This window comes from Danio rerio, chromosome 3 (assembly GCF_049306965.1).
Source record: "Danio rerio strain Tuebingen ecotype United States chromosome 3, GRCz12tu, whole genome shotgun sequence".
Classification (NCBI taxonomy): domain Eukaryota; kingdom Metazoa; phylum Chordata; class Actinopteri; order Cypriniformes; family Danionidae; genus Danio; species Danio rerio.
In genome coordinates, this window is record NC_133178.1 from 27,636,985 (window position 1) to 27,652,123 (window position 15,139).

The 15,139-nt window shown below is 34.3% G+C and overlaps 2 long non-coding RNA genes across 6 annotated transcripts; both read right to left on the reverse strand.

The window, feature by feature from the left end:
* Positions 1-4,105: 4,105 nt before the first annotated feature.
* On the reverse strand, positions 4,106-8,129 carry LOC141381209 (uncharacterized). The gene is made up of 2 exons (XR_012401017.1): positions 8,083-8,129; positions 4,106-7,193 (listed from the first exon to the last, which is right to left on the reverse strand). It is a non-coding gene; the product is annotated as an uncharacterized lncRNA (long non-coding RNA).
* A 1,178-nt stretch (positions 8,130-9,307) lies between these two features.
* Positions 9,308-14,579, reverse strand: LOC101885742 (uncharacterized). Of its 5 annotated transcripts, XR_012401008.1 has the most exons (6): positions 14,516-14,579; positions 13,592-13,688; positions 12,415-12,592; positions 11,879-12,018; positions 11,270-11,362; positions 9,627-9,992 (listed from the first exon to the last, which is right to left on the reverse strand). It is a non-coding gene; the product is annotated as an uncharacterized lncRNA (long non-coding RNA). The 5 variants fall into 5 exon arrangements; XR_012401009.1 differs by lacking the exon at positions 12,415-12,592 and having other exon boundaries at positions 9,308-9,992; positions 11,935-12,018; XR_223297.6 differs by lacking the exon at positions 12,415-12,592 and having other exon boundaries at positions 9,308-9,992.
* Positions 14,580-15,139: the final 560 nt, after the last annotated feature.

Genomic DNA, 15,139 nt, shown 5'->3' on the forward strand with positions numbered 1-15,139 from the left:
TCTCTCTCTCTCTCTCTCTCTGTCTCTCTCTCTCTCCCCATCCATTCCTGTGGCTTTCCTTCTCACTCAAATGGCCAAGAGAGTAAAAGAGAAAGCGAGAAAGAGGATGAGGGATGAGAGGGAGGGAGTTCCTACATGATAATGCTGGAAAGACCTCAGGTTCTTTTCGCTTCACCCCCACTTGCTGTCGTTTTAGAGGCATTGGGTTCCTCAGCTGAGCATGTTGCTTCCTGCACACTTTGACATGCTTAAAAATTTGCATTTAACAGCAAAGTAGGCTACATGTACAGTAGTCTATTTGATTAGACCTTCTTAAAAAAAACAGTAATGGTGCTTGATTCATTTGCTTAATGACACTGAACCTAATAATCTCTTTGTTTTAAATAACCTATACCTTTAATAAAATTGTTTAAATAGTTGGTGCATAAATTTGTGCACAGCAGATAAGAATATAGTCTTGATATAAATATTTATTTAGCTTATCTTCATTTTTAAAATGCACAACTGCAATTCTCAGATCTGAGAGAATTTAAACGAAGCAAAATTAAAGTTATATTCTTAAGCATCAGGCAAAAAAAGGCATCAATTCACATAAATTGAGGGCAAAGTATACTGCTTGTTTAAAGTTTGGGTCTCTTACATTCTTTCAACTGTTCAGTATTGTGTGCGTCTGTGGAGGTTAGAACTTAACACAGGGTGCTTCTCAATTCCTTGATTTTTAAATGCATTTTAGAAAGACACTTTACAGTCACTGGTCACTTTTACATGGGCTATGAAATATTTATTCAGATTTTTCTGCTTGTCTCAAATCGATGAAACACAATCCTAACTTCCTCATCTGTTACATTTGAGTGCTTGAATGGTCAGATATATTTCACGCATTTCAGTGTTTCTTTACATACATTAAATTTGTCCCGTTTTTTTTTTTTCAAACCTGTCAAACTGTCAAAATTTACAAATTACAACCATCAATTTAATTCATCGCAACAGTAGTTTATCCAAAATCATGTGGTCTTAATCATATTTAAAACCAGGAACGCACAGTATACTTTGCTACTAACCTTCAAAACACTTGGTTTTTAGCATTTTAACTGCAGGTTTTTAATTATTTTAAATATAATAAACGTGCTTAGCATAATTCACGACACCCCATTTTTAAAATTAATATCTGTCAATTTCTCAGTAAATATTTTAATAATTCATTTCTAATAACTGATTTATTTTATCTTCGCTATGATGACAGTAAATAATACTTTGCTAGATTTTTTTCAAGACACTTTTATACAGCTAAAAGTGACATTTAAAGGCTTAACTAGGTTAATTAGGTTAACTAGACAGATTCCCAAACTTTTTTATTCCAGGACCCACCTAGGCAAGTAATTCAATCTCAAGACCCACCATAATATTTTAATATGGAAAATGGGTAAAAAAAAAAATTATCCATTCAAATAGCAGTCAAAAATATATGGTGTGTGGCTTTTTGAATTTTGTGATTTGATATGCACAAAATGAGGCTTGAAGTGCTTTTTGTGGGATGCTGGCTGTTACTGTGAACATTTTTTGTTGACAAAGATACTCTTTTTTTTCAGAAGAGAATATGATCAGCCTTTGTTGACATATTCAGAATGTTTTGTTTTCAGGTGTCGTTTTTAGACTGATCATATTTCTGTGTTTGGTTTGGTTTGATCTGAAGACGTATCACAAGTCTGCAATACCTTTAGTTTTAAAAACTTTTCCATTTAGCAAACACTTTGTGGCTGCTGTCATGAGTGCCGCACGCTACTGATGTAGACACGTGACAGTTCAAAACAAATGAATCTGATTCAGTCACAGGCCCAGCCCCAAGAAATTTATCCCCCTAGGCAAGATTTCAGGTGGTGCCCCGTCACATCGCAGTAAATTCCACTGCTAGTGTATAGTCATAAGAAACTAAATAGCTTTTAATAGACTTCTACAAACTGGGAAAACGTCAGATAAATATGCCATTAACGCTATTGCTGAATAAATCTAATATTTACACATTTGCTTGAAGAAGGAATGATGGGGTAGTTGCATTACTATTACTATTTTCCATAACATATATGCCCTTCCAAAACATTAGCTGAAGTTAAAACTAACAGATAGCACTCTAGCTATTTATTGAAGTAACAGACTTAAGTAAGCGTTATCTTACATTTCTTTACGTTTAAAGATCATTTAATTTCTATTATTTATAGGGGACTTTTATTTTGAAAAGAAATCCGTTTTTGAGAGCAAAAAATAAATGAGAGACGTTTCACAACAGTTTAACAAGAGCTCGTACTGAAAAGGACTGTTTACAAGTTTATTCAGCAACCCCCCGAAAAGACATAAAGTTTGTGTTATCACATACTGTGAGAAATACATATTTTGTGAAAATATCTAAGAATGCTAATGTTTTTGTATTGGTTTGCTCAGCTCTTACGGTGATTTCAAGAGAAAAGGGTAACGCTTTCTTTTACAACCCGCAAAGTACCGCGTAAGTACAGTGAAATTACAGTGTACTTTTCTGTACGTACTGTGTAAGTATAATGAACGTATGTGTAGGTATGAGGGAACAAACCGTAATGCTTGGGTAAAAAGGGGGTAACAACCAGATGTTCATCACGAAAATGACCGCGTAAGTACAGTGAAATAACGGTGTACTTTTCTGTACCTATAGTGTAAGTATAAATAACGTTTACGTAAGTATAAGGGAACAAACTGTAATGCTCGGGTAATAAGGGGATAACAACCAGATATTTAGCATAAAAGGTACCGCGTAAGTACAGTGAAATAACGTTGTACTTTTCTTTAAATTGCAAAAGAACAAACCATAATGTTTGCGTAAAAGGGGAGTAACAATAAGATATCCATCACGCAAAGAAGTATATTAAGTTTACGATGTACATTTCTTCAAGTATTGTATACATATAAAGAATTATGCAAGGATGGTGACAACCTATTGCTATCTGCAAATGTACTGTACATGCACCTGCGTGAGTACATTAGTTCTCTTATTCAGTGCTTGGGTTTTATATGGGGTGTTTAATGAATAAAAGGTTTACAACCTGTGAAATTATGAACCCTTATTGTATACTGTATGTATTTTAAATCTGCAATTCAATATAAAATATATTTCCATACACTACTTACCTTATGTTTACTCGTCGATCTCACCAAAGCCATCAATGTCTCCATAACTCACTATCAACAAATAACTTTGCATGACATAGGCCTACCGTCAGGGTTCAATGCAGATTAAAACAGGCTCGCATCTTTACTGCTGTTGCACAGGGGGGCTAACTGTTGCATTTCAGTAAATGTATAGCTGATGCTTTATAGAAAAATCTAGTAATTTGGTCTTCAATCAATAAAAACTGCTGCTGTAGTTTACTCTGTTCTTAGTGTTCAAGTATACACTAGTATGTTAAAGTTCAGCTTCTTCCCTCTTTGTTCCCTGTAGTTAAAGGGTAAATACAGTATTTGTTCCCTCCTTGTTCCCTGTACTTACAGGGTAAATACCACATTTGAGGGTTGTAAATTAAAGTGAAGCTTTGTTCCTCTCTTGTTACCTCCTTGTTCCCTGTACTTACAGGGTAAATACCACATTTGAGGGTTGTAAATTAAAGTGAAGCTTTGTTCCTCTCTTGTTACCTCCTTGTTCCCTGTACTTACAGGGTAAATACCACATTTGAGGGTTGTAAATTAAAGTGAAGCTTTGTTCCTCTCTTGTTACCTCCTTGTTCCCTGTACTTACAGGGTAAATACCACATTTGAGGGTTGTAAATTAAAGTGAAGCTTTGTTCCTCTCTTGTTACCTCCTTGTTACCTGTACTTACAGGGTAAATACCACATTTGAGGGTTGTAAATTAAAGTGAAGCTTTGTTCCTCTCTTGTTACCTGTAGTTAAAGGGTAAATACAACATTTGTTCCCCCCTTGTTCCCTTTAGTTTACAATGTAAAATCTTGAAGGCAGTGAAATAAATATACAAACACACAATATATTTCTTCTTTACTTTGTAACCTTTATTTTAATAAATAAGCATTTTAAAAGACTTCATATTAATCAAACATTGTCTTGTCTATCATTGCCTATACTCATTCATTTTCTCTTTGGCTTTGTTAATCTGGGGTCGCCACAGTGGAATAAACCACCATCTTATCCAGCATATGTTTTACGCAGTGGATGCCCTTCCAGCTGCAACCCATCTCTGGGAAACATCCATACACACTCACTCACACGCATTCACTACGGACAATTTAGTCTACCCCAGTGGTTCTCAAACTTTTTTCACCAAGTACCACCTTAGAAAAAAATTGTCTCTCCAAGTACCACCTTACGATGCTATTTTTTAACCAGTATTAAAAAATAGCGTCGTAGGCCTAATTAAGCAGCTACAGGTGTGCACAGTTTAAAAATGATGCAAATTAATTCCTATTATTAAGAATATGTATTATTGTCAATCACTTTAAACATTTGAAATAGTCTGAACATTAACTGTGCTTGCAGATAAAAAAAAAAGTTTTAGTTAAAATATGCTTTTAAAAGTTCATTAAAAATGAAAAAAAGTAAAAAGATAAAAAGTAAAAGGAAAACTGCTGTACTTAAATCTAAAGTATTCATAGTAGCCTATTCATCAAAAGCTGGACATGTTGCTTGGACCTTATGAATATAGGCTATATGTCATATTCCTACACTTTCAGACAAATCTTGAAATATATGGTCAATGTACATATGACAGGGTTCATACAGGCACAGCCTTATGAAAATCAAGGAATTTTAAGCACTTTTTCCAGCACCTATTTTTTTTTCAAGACTGACATGCTATGTACTGAAGACCTGAAATGTATTCTCAGCAACCCATAAAACATTGCATATGAATAGATACAAATAAAAACACTTAATAATAATATTTATGAATCATATATTAATAATATAATAAACCTGCATTAAATGCTTGTGAAATCTTTCTCAAGTACTATTACACTGCTAAAATAACAAAAATGTTAGTAAATAATACTAATATTAGGTAAAAGTACAAAGTACTCTTTTAAAAAGTACTAGTTGGTTACTTTTGAAAAAAAATAATCAGATTTTCATTATGAAATCACTTTTTTTAAACCTGATTGAATGGTTTAATTGCTTAAATCCAAAGCTACATGTATAGGAATTTGTACTAACAAAGGAAGTATGGTCGATTTTTCCTTTCATGACAATTAATCTTTTTCAATAGCACTGGTAAAACTACCACATAATCTTTAAGGCCATAGAGACACTTTTTGCCCATTTTTATAAACGATATTTTCAAGCTTTGAAAGGTTAAATTAAAGTATATGGTAAAAAGATTTAATTTGGCCTTTTATTTACATATTTTACACTATTTTTCTTTACAATATGACAAATTTGTTTCTTAAATAGCTGTACATGTAGATTTTATTTTACACTTGATCTTAATCTAAAATAGAACTTTAAAAAAATACAAGTACACTGTCAGTAAAAAAATAAAACAAATGGCTTCATTTTACTTGAGGTATTTGAAATATGACAACAATACATTTATCAAAACAGTGCTTTAAGCCTCAGAGCCTTATTGTTAATTTTGATAAATAAACAATAAGAAACAAAGAATTGCTTTGACCTGTAATGCTTTAGGACAGATCAGAATACAGCTAAATGTGTAAATTACACAAATACCTCATCCAGAAACATTTCCAGCATAATTCTTTTGTCGTAAAGAAATAAAAAAAATTTCACCTTTGCTAAAAGTAAGTTTCACTTCACAACACAGCCAAATAAGAAGACCATTAGCATTGTCATCGATCATGCATCAATCTAATTCTAAATATTTGATAACTTTTAATACTTTTGACTAAATTTAGTCAAGGAGCAAAGATAAATAATGTTTGCTTTAATAGTGGAGAGATCGCGATTGTATTCAATCTGAGCACACAGGCGATCATGAGAGGTCTTGCAGTTCATTTGAAAAAAGCATATTTAAGAGCTCGCATATCTGTTTTAGCGATTTGCGTACATGAATGCGCTCTCGTGTTAAAATAAAGCACTCGCCGCATTTGCAGAAATGAATAATTGCGCAATACCTCAATTCCCGCGCCGCCATTCAGAATGTGTTTGGAGGAGTGACAGGTCAGACTGGCTGTCGGAGAGCGAAACGTGTATGTAGATCATCAAAAAGGCAGGACATATGTCCGCGGTTTAATTACTCTGTTGAACATATCTACAGTGAAAAACATCCGAGAAGCATTATTCCAACAAAACATTTGTTTTTAAGTTGTTTTTTCTGTCTCTGCAACACAGAAAGCATTTGTCCCGCCCTTACGTTTCACGCAACTAGACAAGGTCGACTGTGATTGGCTACTTTTCATGTCAGTCAAATCACGCTTCAGAATCAATTCTTAAACTTTGGAAACTGATTTTCAGCAGCTTATAACACAATGCACTAAAATAAACATTCTAAGCACAGCGTTGTGATCGTACGCTTCACTAAACAGCCAATGCTGATCACATCAATGTTATATTACGCATTAAAGGATTAAGTGTTAATTGTTTCTTTCATTATTCAGCGGTTCCTCCGCGTACCACTAGGAGGAAGCCCGCGTACCACTAATGGTACGCGTACCACAGTTTGAGAACCACTGGTCTACCCAATTCACCTGTACCGCATGTCTTTGGACTGTGAGGGAAACCGGAGCACCCGGAGGAAACCCACGCGAACGCAGGGAGAACTCCATGCAGAAACCTTCTTGATGTGAGGAAACAGCACTACCTACTGTGCCACCGTGTTGCCACCCAGCTGCAACCCATCACTGGGAAACATCCATACATACTCATTCACACACATACACTACGGACAATTTTACCTTACCCAATGTCACCACATATTTTTGGACTTGTGGGAGCACCCGGAGGAAACCCATGCTAACATGGGGAGAACATGCACAAATGCCACAGAAATGTCAACTGACCCAGCCGAGGCTCGAACCAGCGACCTTCTTGCTGTGAGGCGATTGTGCTACCCACTGCGCCTGCCTATACTCAAACAGCAAAATAACACATTATTTCCTTCCCCCTTTTTTTCTGGCATCTCTTGCTTGGCTTCCTCTTCTGCTCTTCTCAGCTTCCACTGAGGACTCTGATGGTGAGTGGCTGATGAAATCCCATGGGTCTTGCTGCTCTGCATTTATATAAAATATATAAACAGACAGAAAGGCTTTTAGTAAGCTATAGACATGTTTATTTTCCTGTTTAATGTGTGTGTAGTGGTTGTCCAACAATTTCACACACTAAACATTTACAGATACCATACAGACACTATACATTACTATCAAACAAAAGTACTATCATTAGATCATATGGGAGATTGTGATCATTTATAGTGATAATAATTAAAGCGCAGAGGGAAAAGGCTTAAGTATATGTGCAGGCAGTATAGACTTTGAAGTAAAGATTATTTGCAGTTCAGTGTACATATTTAAATTCTGTGTCACTCATTAAATGGTAAGTAAATGTAACGTTTGGGTTAACTACCCCTAAGGTTAGTTTTTGATTAAAGTACATGTCTTAACCCATCATTAGTCCTAAATAAAGTGAAAGATAACATAATATGGTTGATGTACTGTTATGGACCCTTTTTACATTTCAGCACAGTGAATGGGAAAGTACAACACATTTTTTTTACAATCTTCTTTGCTCAAATAAAATGAAAACTTTACGATGGTGTTGTCTCGACAATTAGAAAAATAAAAATATAGTGTGAAACTGATAACGCCAGCAAGAAGAGAGAATAACTTCTAATTTACTCATGACCATAGACACTGTTTGAAACACCTCGCACATGTAATCATATTATATAATGCATACGTAGATACAAATAAATGTTATTTTATAAAAAAAATCATATAACAAACTCAAGGATTTTAGATCCTGATGATCGTTAAACGCGTCATAACAGTGTTGTGAAAAGGGTGTAATTGTTAAAAATAGGTACAAACATCAGATATAAACAAAAACCTAAACAAACACTTCTATGTACATAACTTCATAAAAATACTTGTTTTATTTACCTCGCGCTGCCGTCCTTGTACTGCCGTGAACAGGAAATTCTGGGAATGGAGGACGGAGAGTTGAATCGATTCGTCTTCAACAAACGATCAGTGTGACATCAAAACATCGCGAGAACAACAGACAGCTCCGTGTGCATTTGAATCCATCTCGCGATATTGTATCACTTCAGGTACGCGCCTACTGATTCGTTGATTCAAACGAGTTGTGAATCAAGAAGCCTCTAAAGATCCGAATCAAACTGCAGCAGCACGCCACGAGGTTTTGCTCAGACTTTTGGGACGTTTGGAATTGCTCCGTCTTGTCACCATGTAACACATGTGAGTAAATCGTTGTCAGTAAATAAGGCTATTGTTACGATTAGAAATTGTGCATTAACCAGATTATATTTATTTTGTTTCATTTGTTTTTAGCGTAACATTAACGTTAGTTCATGGCCGAATCTAAACGGCCAGCAGCGAATATTTACTGCGGTCAAGCCAGCCGCGGTTCGGAAAAACACAGTCAAGCCAGCCGCGCTTTATATTTCGGCGCGCGCCTATTATTATCATTACGGTAATGTCAGCAGCCACACAGAGAGCGCTCCAGAGAGCACCCATTTCGCCCAGAAAAGAGAGATAACAACGAAATATAAGTTTATCCCCCTTTCCTCCCACGTATGCTTTATTAAACAATTTATTAGCTTTGTTTGACTGTTGTTATTTTAAGAAATTGGTTTCTGGGCTTACCTTTAATTTCCTCAAGTTTATCTTTTTGCTTCAAATGATTTTATAGCAGATCAAACCCAGATAGCAAATTACATCTGGCCCAGATATGGCCCACATCCCCCATTTTCTTCTGGCCCACATACCGCGCGGAATGACGGCGATGACTCAACCTGATTGTGGCTGACATAAGGATCCAAAAGTCAGCCACAACTGAACCAGATCTGGGCCATATCTCAGAAAAAGCATGGTCCATATCTGGGCCAGATGTGGCCCATACATTTTCTCAGATCTGGCCCAGCTGCGGCCCATGTACATTCTCAAATCTGGCCCAGCTTCGGCCCATGCACTTTCTCAGATCTGGCCCACATGCAGCCCATGCAGTTTCTCAGATCTGGCCCAGATGCGGCCCATGCAATTTCTCAGATCTGGCCCAGATCTGGTTCAGTTGCGGCTGACTTTTGGGTTAGATGTGGCTCACATCTACATTTGGTAGCTATATAAATCACATTAAAAGGAATGCTTAGTTTAAATTGCTTTATTTAAAAAAATTGCTTTAAAGGAAGAATATAAATTGATAAATACAAATATATAATGTATATAAATTATATAAATAGTTGCATACAAAAAAACAACAACAGATGGATCAATGCAATACAAATAAATATATGAATTAGATAAATAAATGCATACAGAATTATCACAAATTAAATGCAAATAAATATAAAAGTAAAAATTAGGTAAGTGGATATACAGAATAAGAAGAACATACAAACACACATGTATATACAAATTAGATAAATAGATACAGAATAAACACAAAAAAATATATATATTTTTTATAAAATGCATATTAATTAAATTAACAAATATTTTATAACCATATACCCAGAACCAATAATTAAAAATATATATAAAGGGCAATCCAAAAACAAGATCAGAGGCGAGGCAAGGGTCAAATAAACAAATGATAATTACAGAAACAAGATTAAACAAGTACGAGTAGACAGAACAAACACAGAAATCGCATATTTAACAAAAACATATTATTTAAATAATTACAACTAAATATTTATTATCATCTACCCAGAACCAAAAAAAAAAAAAATAAATAAAACAAACTGAAAATCCAACAGGGCAGTCCAAGAATGAGGTCAGGGGCGAGCAAGGGTCAAATCCAAAAAAAAAACTGTCCAATGCAAAACATCCTGAAAATAGGAGAAGACAACAATTAAAAGGTGCTGTTTGCAGAGTACATACAGGCACAACTCGATTAAAAGGACTTTTAAGCACTTTTTTAAGCACCTATTTTTATTTTTAAGACTGACAAGCAACGTATTGAACACCTGAAATTTATTCTCAGCAATACATAAAAGCATTCCATAGGAACTACCTATCGATTTATAAAAAATTAAAAAATAATATTAATAAAATATTTCATAGTATTAAACCTATTTTAAATGTGCTTGTGAAATTATTATTTTTTTAATGTTTTCGTAGATGGAAAGAGAACTGAAAATTAAATTACATTAAATTAAAGGACTAGAAATACTATTATATTGCTAAAATAAAACAAATTTTAGTAAATAATACTAATACAGAGTAAAAGTACATGGTACTATTTAGTTAGTTACATTTGGAAAAAAAATCGGATTTTCTTTACGGACCTTTTTTAAGTGTAAACTTGTTTGAATGGTTTAATTACAAGGATTTTAATTAAAAAAGGAATTTGCACTAACAAAGGAAGTTTATTTTAAGGAAATATATTTTCAAGCTTAGGAAGGTTTTACATATATGATGAAAAGATGTAAAAATTTAAAATGTTGCCTTTTATTTACACATTTTATAAGTTTTTTCTTGTTTGCTCATTCTGTGTCTGCCTTTACAATCTGGCAAATTTGTTGCTTAAATAACTTTTATAGTACTTGGATTTTTTTTACATAATTATAAACAAATTATTTTACAAAAAAATATATTTTAAAAATAATAAAACAAATGACTTCATTTCATTTGAGGTATTCGAAATATTTTTTTACATTTTCTACATTTTTCAAAGCAGTGTTTTAGGAGCCTTATTGTTTATTTTGATAAATGTAATAACAGATTGCTTTGACCTGTAATGCCTGTACAATTTAGTGACGCTTATTTAAGACAGACTATGTATAAATCATACAAATACCTCATTCAAAAACGTTTCCAGCATACCAACCCCGTGACGTCAGACACAGCAATATTACAAGACGGGGGTGCCTTTGTGCTAAAAGCTCTAGAAAAACATGCCCTTTTCATCAAAATTGTTACATTAATCAAGTTTGGTTATTATATTTTTATTAAATCGGAAACCTATTTACGAAATAATGTAAACTTGATTGACTGCATCACTTCTACTACAAGACACTGGGAAGAATTTTTGCTAGGAAGATCTGACACTCAAAGTTTACTCCATCAATTCATAGTCTGAAATCTTGGTAATTAGTGAAAGTACCTTTGAACTGACCGCAGATCTTGATGTGGTCTTTCTTGATCTGGTCTTCTCCACTTTCGATCCTTCCCTGGGTTCATCTTTACAAGGAACCTGCTGAATGGAAAAAAAATACTTAGTGATAAAAACCTGGACTATATCATGCTCTAAAATGTTTCAAATAAAAGCAGCATAAAAGGACAAGCTTGTGGTGGAGGTTTGCTAGAAAAACCTGTGAGAGACGATGTTGTGTGTGAGTCAGACTGAGACAGACTGTTGTATGAATGTGTGTTTTAGAGTGTATGAATGTGAGAATGCATTCACAAGAGTGTGTGTTAGTTTGAGGATTTTGCTATTTTAAATATTAGGGTCCAACAGAGTAATTTGTTTAGTTAAGTTGTTTAAAATTATTTTTATTGATTAAATACTTGCCCATTTATAGATGTAAAGAATAACCAAAAGAAATAATGTATTAAAATGTCATTATATTTTATATTCAATCTGCAAATCATTTGTTGTGAAATTTGAATGACTTCCATTCAGTATATGAATAAAATAAAATTAGAATAAGAATAAAACAATAGAACTCTATAAAAAAAATACTTCCTATCAAAATAAAGCAGGTGCTTTTACCTTAAGGAACTTTATTAGTATGGTTCCCTGCTTCCAGTTAGTTCAACTTCAGATACCTCCATAATCTGTACTCTGGTGCTTCATTTGGTTCTTGACTTAAGAGTAACTGGTGTTGCATTCCCGGTCCTTCACAATCTGAGCTAGAAGGACAATATGACAAAAGACAAGACAAATATGAATACACATAACATACAGGATAAAACATTTAAAGATATAGTTTACTATTCTGCCACCATTTATTCATCCTCTACTTGTTTCAAAGCAGTTTAAATCTGTTCAACACTAAAGCAGATATTTTGAAGAATGTTAGAAACCTGTAACTATTGATATACATATGAGGAAAAACTGGGTTTGTGTTCATTCATTTTCTTTTTAGCTTCATCCCTTTATTAATCTGGGGTCACCACAGTGGAATGAACAGCCAACTTATCCAGCATATGTTTTACGCAGCACATACTCTTCCAGCTGCAACACATCACTGGGAAAAACCCATACACTCTCATTTACACACATTCACTATGGACAATTTAGCTTACCCAATTCATCTGTACCGCATGTCTTGTGGGGGAAACCGGAGCACCCGGAGGAGACCCACGCCAACAAGTGGAGAACATAAAAACTTCACACAGAAATGCCAACTGACCCAGCCGATGCTCCAACCAGAAACATTTTTGCTGGGAGGCAACAGAGCTATCCACTGTACCACTGCACCACCTGAGTTTATAGCCCCTTTCACACAGTGATACCGGTAAATATCTGGAAAATTTCCGGAAAGACTTTACCGGTATATTCAAAAAAGCGCTGTTCACACAGGCGAGGACGTTACGGAAATTTTCCGGAAAAGAGCATTCACACATCCATTCCAAAATACCGGTAAATTCTGACATCATTCACCACAAGTGAGCTTTAAACGGCTGCGCTTGTATTTGTAAACATTTGACTACATTACAACCTCTGTGGATGATCAATATTGTGAACAACTTTCACAGGATCACTTTCGCATGTCGAGATGTTCATATTATCTGAGTGTGCAGGCGCTCATATGCGCACGCAAAGCTTGAAGGTAAACAAACAACGGCTTATCATAAGCATCTCATCGATGATTATTTACACAGTTGGCATTAAGAAGAACATACAAACGTAATCTGAATAACTTCTAGCAGCTAAATGTGTCTGGAAAAATATTCAAAGGCTTTTATCCTCACAAACCGCGCGGACGTAAATGCGTCTGACTGTTGTGATTGGCTAAAGCAGACGTCTCACGTCAGCACGTTCTAGACGTGCACGCGCTTATTACGGGAATCTTCCTTCTGCATTCACACAGCGCAGCATTCCGGCAAATTGCCGGTAATGTTACAACTTCTCTTTCCGGAAAATAGCCAGAACGAATTTACCGGTATTTTCAAAAAGGACCTGTTCACACATACAACTGTTCCGGAAAATTGCCGGCAATTTTCCGGAAAGGTCTGTATGTGTGAAAGGGGCTAATGTTCAACAGAACAAAAAAAATATTTTGAAACAAGTGGAGGATAAAAGATGTCATTATTATGTCATTATTAGATATTTTAAATAAGCTATGACCTCATACAGTGATAAAATAGCACCAATAAATCTTGTAATATTTTAATAATAAAAAAAACATAAAATATATTATTTCAGTTCCCAACAACCAGTCTGACATATACAAGTTACAAAATATGTACAATATTGTACCTGGTGTGCTTGATGATGAAGTCAAACAATTAGTAATGCACTGATGTGAGAGTTGTCCTTTCCTTCAGCTTGCATCCTTGCATGATTCCTTTCTTTTCTGTAACAAATTAATACAATACAATCAATTTATAAAAATATTATTTTTACTTGCCACAAAACCATTTGTTTGGACTTGATACATATGTACAAGATTAATGGTGCAGTTCAGTTTCCAGGCTGTTTTGAAGTAATATAAAACATAAGATATGGATTTTAAGCTTATTTAACACAATTGATTTTATGTTTTAACAAGGTTTAATATTTCATAACACACTTAGCCTTCTTTTTTAGCTTTTAATTTCCTTCATAAGTCATTTAACACTTCATGTTTCAACTGTGGATTTTTTTTTCAAACGTTTTGGCTTTAAAAAATTTTTTTAATGCAGACCAGTCTCAACAGTGGCCAGCATGAACCACATAACGTTACTCTGCAAACTTTTGCTGAAACTTGATAAAACACACATTAACAAGCAAATCAAGATCATTAGGATTAACGTTACCAAAAAGAGACTGTTCCATCAGTGTTTGTGCTTAAAACCAGTAACGTTACAAAAGCAGAACTCGGCACCAGTTACAACTGTATAAAACGGACAGCATATGATTCATTCATTCAAGCTCCCGTTTCGACGCTGTTCTTTATATAACACGTCTTATTGATCATTTCAATTGTAACTTAAATGAATTTGTTAAAACCCCGAGCACAATCAACTTAACAGATTAACGTTACTGAACTGACGGCGGCCATCATTCTCAGCCGTTTTTAGCCATATTATCCACATATAAGTTACAGTTTTATCACTATTCAAAACAGGGGCTTTTCTAACAAGTAAAAACATTACCTGACGACAAATATCTCACAAATATGGTTTTAAAATAATAACTTACCCGATATAAAGAAGAAGATGAAATGGCGGACTTGACTTCACTTCCTCGTTTGAAAAAAATAACCGTCATTCACGAGGCTCCGCCCACTCCACCGTAATGCAAGGATGAAGCGAAACACATATTCGCCACCAGGGGGCAGTTTATGATTATGTTTTTAAATAAATAAATAAATAAATAAATATATATAAAAATAATATTATATATATTAGGGTAAGGGTAATTAGGCAAGTTATTTTATCAAAATGACTTGTTCTGAAACTGTAGAAAAAATATATAGCTTAAAGGGGTTAATAATTTTGACCTTAAAACACTTAAAAAAAAAAAAAAAAACTGCTTTTATTCTAGTCGAAGACTTTCTCCAGAAGAAAAAATATTATCAGACATACTGTGAACATGTCCTTGCTCTGTTATGTAACATGCTGTAATTCTAGAATATTTACTGTTATTTTTAATATTCAGTAGCTTGTTATATAAAAACTATAACACTTTAAGATATATTTACAATTAACTAATTGCTAATTAACATGCTTATTAATAGCATATTGTCTATAAAATTTGTTGACACTGTTACAGGTGCACACACACAGAACCAGGATAGACTTTTGGGCCTTTCTATGTTGAGTT